Source organism: Felis catus, chromosome A3 (assembly GCF_018350175.1).
Source record: "Felis catus isolate Fca126 chromosome A3, F.catus_Fca126_mat1.0, whole genome shotgun sequence".
NCBI classification, from domain to species: Eukaryota; Metazoa; Chordata; class Mammalia; order Carnivora; family Felidae; genus Felis; species Felis catus.
Window position 1 is genome coordinate 62,738,102 of NC_058370.1, and position 6,000 is coordinate 62,744,101.

The 6,000-nt window shown below is 45.4% G+C and overlaps 1 long non-coding RNA gene across 1 annotated transcript in view; it reads left to right on the plus strand.

Annotated features, from left to right (window-relative positions):
- LOC105260434 overlaps positions 1–5,736 on the plus strand; it is a 30,724-nt gene extending 24,988 nt beyond the window's left edge. The window contains exon 3 of the long non-coding RNA XR_002154781.3: positions 4,971–5,736. This is a non-coding gene — a long non-coding RNA (uncharacterized LOC105260434). The remainder of the gene's footprint in view (positions 1–4,970) is intronic.
- The last annotated feature ends 264 nt before the right edge of the window (positions 5,737–6,000 follow it).

Here is a 6,000-nt window from a genome sequence, read left to right on the forward strand (position 1 = left end):
GTAGGTAGATGCACTGCCATACTCATAAGACACATCACAAGGCATGGGATCCCTGCAACATGCATGCTCAACCATGGCTCTGAACCTTGCAGAACCTTCTAGCCTTCTGAGTCAATGGCCTAATTTGATAATTCTCAGGGAGTGAGCTTTCAAATGACTCCAATAATGCACCAGCTATAGTGGATGTTGGGTTCACAGCCCCCACCCCATGTGGGGGACTCAGGGTGGTTTGAGGGAGGAGGCCGGACTTACCTTCACCTCCAGGGGCTAAATCACATTTTGGCTTTTCCTGAGATCTCAGGACCCCTGGCCTCTTTCCGCCCCCTTGTCCTTGGTGAGTGCAGGATACTGCCTGGACCATGGTCTTAATTCCTTGTGCTTGCCCAAGCCTTGTTCTTGTTCCTCACCTCCATCCCAGAGACAGGTGCCCCCCACTGGAGGCTTTGAGGTGGGTCCAAATGGGAAGTCTCTTAGCTTCCTAGGCCTGGGGGAGAGCTCTCTGCAAAGGGGAGGGCAAGGAGGGCAAGGAGCCACCTTTATGGCTTTCCTTGGCTCCTTGCTGAGTGGATGCTGTGCCAGATGTGGGCTTTGGTCCAGGACCAGGCTTGGGCAGGTGGTGAGGAATCATTGTCTCAGAATGTTAGAGAGACCTAGGGACTTTGAGTGTCTAGTCCAGTTCCCTCATTTTATAGGCTAGAAACTGAGTCTCTGAGATGGGAAGGGATGTGCCTGAGGTTGCCCTGCAAATCTTCAACATTAAGTCTTAACTCCAAGTTCAGCGTTCAGTATGTCATAGAATAAGGCTCCACGGGGGACAAGACAAAGGTTTCCTCAGTGTTCAAGTTACAGAAATCCAGGACAAACCAGAGTCATTGGCATCCAAAGTCACATTTCCTTGCCTTGGGTGGCTGACTACAATTTTAATCTGAACCCAAGGAGACCTTTGAAAAAATATTTTGGCTGTTGTGTGTAAGACACCTCTGTACCTGGCCAGGGCACTGGCTCTGAACCACACGAAGACTTTTGGCCTGTAGAGATCTGAGTACACCTTAATATATCTGCATTTAACTGAGAAACAATCCTCACAAAAGTCTACATTTACCCCATGTTTCTCCTGGAATGTTTTCTCTGTTGGCAACCATTAACATTGGCACTTTCTGTGTGCCAGGCTCTGTTCTCAGCACTTTACCTGTGTTACTCATTTAATCCTCTTAGCAGCCCAGTGGTGCAGACACTATCATCACTATTACCACCATCATCAGCATCACCACCATCATCGTCGTCATCATCATCATCATCATCATCATCTTCCCATTTTATTGATTAGGAGACTAAGGAACAAAGGGATTAAGTAATTTGCCTAAGGCCTCTAGATTAGAAAAGGGCAGAGCAAGGACTCAAAACCAGGCAATGCCCCCTCCACACTAGAGCTGTGAGCCTGGTCCTCCAGCGTATGGTCAGCCATCCTCCCCAACTGCTCCCCTTGAAATTTCTGAGAGTCTCATGCCCAGGGACCCCCTATACCAGTAAGGAGAGCCCAGGCAGGTAGAGAGCTGTACACAGGCCCCAGACATGTGCAGTCTTGGGAACCGATCATCTACTGCACAGTCCTGCAGAATTGAGACATACGTGTGATCCGGGCCACACACGTGTCTAGCTCTCCTGGCCTTCAAGAAGGCCTGTAGCTACTACCACCTGCTCTACTCTACCTCGTTGTCCTCCATTCTCTTCTCCCCACATGACACTTTTGACCAAAATGGGGACAGATCCATTTCACCTGAAGTTGGCAAAGAAAAGATGAGGGTTTTTCGGTATGGTGCATAGAAGGAAACTGGGGGGGAAAGGAAGACATTTGCAAATGTAAAAATGATTGGATGTAAAAAGCATGGATCTCAGGTACTCACTAGTAGCAAACTCTGACTCCTTTTGACTATGGCTCCCTCCTGGCCTAGCACGAGGCCCTGGGCCCGGACCTGAGGGCCTTGGAAGGATGTGATGCTCTCCAGAACAGGTCAGGTTTTAAGATAACTCTGGGGAGGGGTTTGGCTCTGTGGTATTCCCGTACCTGGTCCCAGGCCAGGTCAGACCATTCAGATTTGGCCAGGGGAGCAGTATTGGCTCTGCAGATGGGACAGGTTGGCTTCTCAGGACCCACTCCACTCCCATGCTCCTCTCTGGTCTTTTTGAGGTAGTTGCTCAGGTGTTCCTTCTGGCCCAAATTCTCTTCTGGCTATTGCAGTACCTCTGGCTCCCCCCTTGGTCAGGCACCTGTTACATTGTTCTGGTGATTTCCACTCCTGGGGGAAGGGTATAAGTGGAGGCCCACAGACCATATGTCTAAATAGTCAAAAGTTGTAAGTCAAGCTAACAAACTGTTCATTAAAGTATGTTCTACCCTTCAGCCTTGATGAGTTTACCTTCAAAATGATAAAATTAAAAATACATAGGGGGCCTGTGTGGCTCAGTCGGTTGAGTGTCCGACTTAGTCTCAGGTCATGAGCCCCGCGTTGGGCTCTGTGCCGACAGCTCAGAGCCTGGAGCCTGCTTCAGATTCTGTGTCTCTCTCTCTCTCTCTGCCCCTTCCCTGCTCATGCTCTGTCTCTATCTCAAAAATAAATAAACAAAAAAATTTTTAAAAATGCATGTATAGTTATTATTTTTATATGACTGAAAGTTTGCAAAATGCTGAAGACCACCAAACTGAATTATTGCTGATATACATTAGGGGCTCTGTTCATGGGCCAGTGATGTTTGGATGAAGAATACAAACAAAGACATTTATAATTCATAAATTAGCATGTATTTATTCTTTGAAATTCATTTTATTGCCTTAATTTCAGCAAAATCAGTCATGCTTTTATTTATTAAAAAAATTTTTTTATTAAAATTTTTAAATGTTTTTATGTATTTTTGTGTGTGTGTGTGAGAGAGAGAGAGAGAGAGAGAGAGAGAGAGAGAGAGATAGTATATGAGCAGGGGAGGGGCAGAGAGAGAGGGAGACACAGAATCCAAAGCAGGTTCCAGACTCTGAGCCATTGGCACAGAGCCTGACGCAGGACTCAAACTCACCAACCACGAGATCATGACCTGAGCAGAAGTCGGATGCTCAATCAACTGAGCCACCCAGGTGCCCCAGTCATCATGCTTTTGTAATAGAGAACTCATAATTTGTGTTCTAGTGAACAGTAATGACCTAAAGGATTAGAAACAAAATGTGATTGTATTCAGTTGTTTTAGTAAGCTATTGCCATGTAACAAAACACTCCAAAGTTTAGTGGTTTAAAGCAATATTAAAGATAATTTTATTATCTCTCATGGTTCTGTGGGTCTACCAGACTTAGCTGAGCATTTCCTCTGCTGCTTTGCTTGGAAATTCTCGTGGAGTTGTGGCTAGCTGGTGGCTGGGGCTGGAGTCATCAAGAGGCTCAACTGAGGTGCTGGGATGGCTGGTTCTTTCCTCCTTTTCATATGATCTTTTGGTCTTTCTCCGTCCACACGGTCTCTCTAGTAGTGGCTGTGCTTCCCACATGGTAGCAGAACTCACAGAAGTGAGTATTCCAAAAAGGAGAAAGAGGAAGCTTCCAGTCCTCTTAAAGTCTACATCCAAAATGTACGCAACATATACCCACTGTGTTCCATGTGTTAGCATGAGTCACTGCCCAGCTTCAGTGGGCGGGGGGACCACACAGGGTCCACAGACCACATAAATACCGGGAGGTTTGTTCCCTGGGGCCTTCTTTGGAGACCAACTACCACAGTGTTGGAAGTGAGTGTTGTAACAAAAATTTAAAACCCATGGCATTTTCTTTGGGACAGTTGGGGGGCAGAAGCTGAAGAAACTTAGGGAGAAACTGAAGTCTTGAAACATAGAAAAGGGGACGGAAGCTATTCACTGGCAGAAATATGTGAGACCATCCCCTACAGTAATGGAGAAAACAGAAAGGGTGACTATGAATTTGTGAAACGTCTAAGGCCAGTTCCAAGCAAAATGTTCAAAGTGCTAATTGGCTTCTTTCAGCTGGCTCTGATAAAATAGGAGAAGATTGAGATGAACTAAAGAAGTTTTGGAGCAGAATTAGTAAATCTAAGGAGGTCAGGTCTGTATTCTATCCAGCAAAAAGCTCAAAAAGCAAGGATTCGCCTCAGGGCAAAGAAAATCCTGGGTGCTGCCAGTAAAGTGTGGTCTCAGGTATAGTGAAAGGTGTGGCTGTAATACCTTTGTGAAGAGCTCGGAAATATTTAAGGGCATGTGTTTAGACCCTTTGGGTACACAACAGGACTTCTAAGAATGTTAAGAGTGTATCTCTTAGATCCTCTCTGCTGGACAATGGGATTGAGAATCTCATAGCAAGCTTAAGCGGGGCTTAAGGTGAGAGGAGCTTTTTCTTTAATGGAGTAGGTTTTAATTTGATATATAATAAACCCACATGTTAAAAAATTTTTTTTTCAGCTTGGATTGAAAGGGACAGAGTTCAAAATGAAGAGTCATTTTTTATGGGCAAGAAACAGGCTGAGAAATCAATGTGGTTACAAACACTGACTATTTCTTCTAGAAAAAGAAGGATAATTCAGAGTATGGAACTGAGAGCCACAGACACCCACTCCCAGAGAATAGGACTAGGATCTAATTAAGGAATTGGCTTGATTTCAGAATTGTTCCATACAAGTTCCCCCCCCCCTTTTTTTAAACGTTTATTTATTTATTTTTGAGAAGGGGGGGAGGGGCAGAGAGAGAGGGAGACAGAGAATCCCAAGCAGGCTCCGCACTGTCAGCACAGAACTTGATGCGAGGCTCAAACTCACGAATTGTGAGATCATGACCTAAGCTGAAATCAAGAGTCGGACACTTAAACTACTGAGCCATCCAGGTGCCCCTCTCCTTTTTGAATGAGAGTATCTATATCATTTACCCTGTGTCTACCTCCTTATCATTTGTTGGGGTTAAGATAACTTGTCTCTTTTTTTCACAGAACTTCAAGTCAGGAGGAGTCATCTCCAAGCATCCACACCTGAGGGGCTTCCTCTTCTCCAGACCTGATGGAGATGCTGAAGTTCTGGATCTGAAGTGTAAGCCTGATAATGTCACAGATGAGACTGTGGGGGTTCTGAGGATGACTGTATTCAAATGTGTGAGGAACATGATTCTTTGAAGTGCTAGAGGGCAGCCCGTGGTAGCTAGTCTTCAAAGCTAGCCCCCCAGTGAACCACCTCTCCTAGTATTCATGATCTTGTGCTGTCCTCTTTCTGGAATCTAGGCTGTTCCTGTGACTTTGGCTAATAGAAAGAAAGCAGTGACAGTGATGTCATGTGACTTCTGAGGACAGGTCATAGGGAGCCTTTTGGCTTCCACCTGGGTTTCTTAGAATGCTCGCTCTGGAACAAGCCAGCCATCATGTAAGCAGTCTGATTCCTTTGAGACTCAGATGCTATGAGGAGGCTAAGCTAGCTGTGTGGAAAGTTTACAGGAGAAAGCAATACAGTCTGTCAGACTCTACCTGTTCTGGTCATCCCAGCTGAGATCAGATATGAGAGTCAAGATGCTGCCATCTTGGATGTACAGCCCAGCTGAACCTGCATCTGACTCTTGACCTGCAACCATGTGAGAGACCCCTCCCCCTGGCCGCCAAGGGACCACTGAGCCAGTCAATCCACAAAACTGAGAGATAAAAATATTTTAAGCCACTGGTAACTGAAGCAGTAAAAAAAAAAAAAAAAAAAAAAAAAAAAAAGTGTATTTTAATTTAAAAATGCAAATTAGGGGTGCCTGGGTGGCCCAGTTAGTTGAGCATCCGACTTTGGCTCAGGTCATGATCTCATGGTTCGATGAGTTCAAGCCCCACATCGGGCTCTGTGCTGACAGCTCAGAGCCTGGAGCCTGCTTTGGATCTTGTGTCTCCCTCTCTCTCTGCCCCTCCCCCACTCGTGCTCTGTCTCTCTCTCTCAAAATTAATGAACATTAAAAAATGTAAAAAAATTATAAAAGAGCAAAACATTGCATTT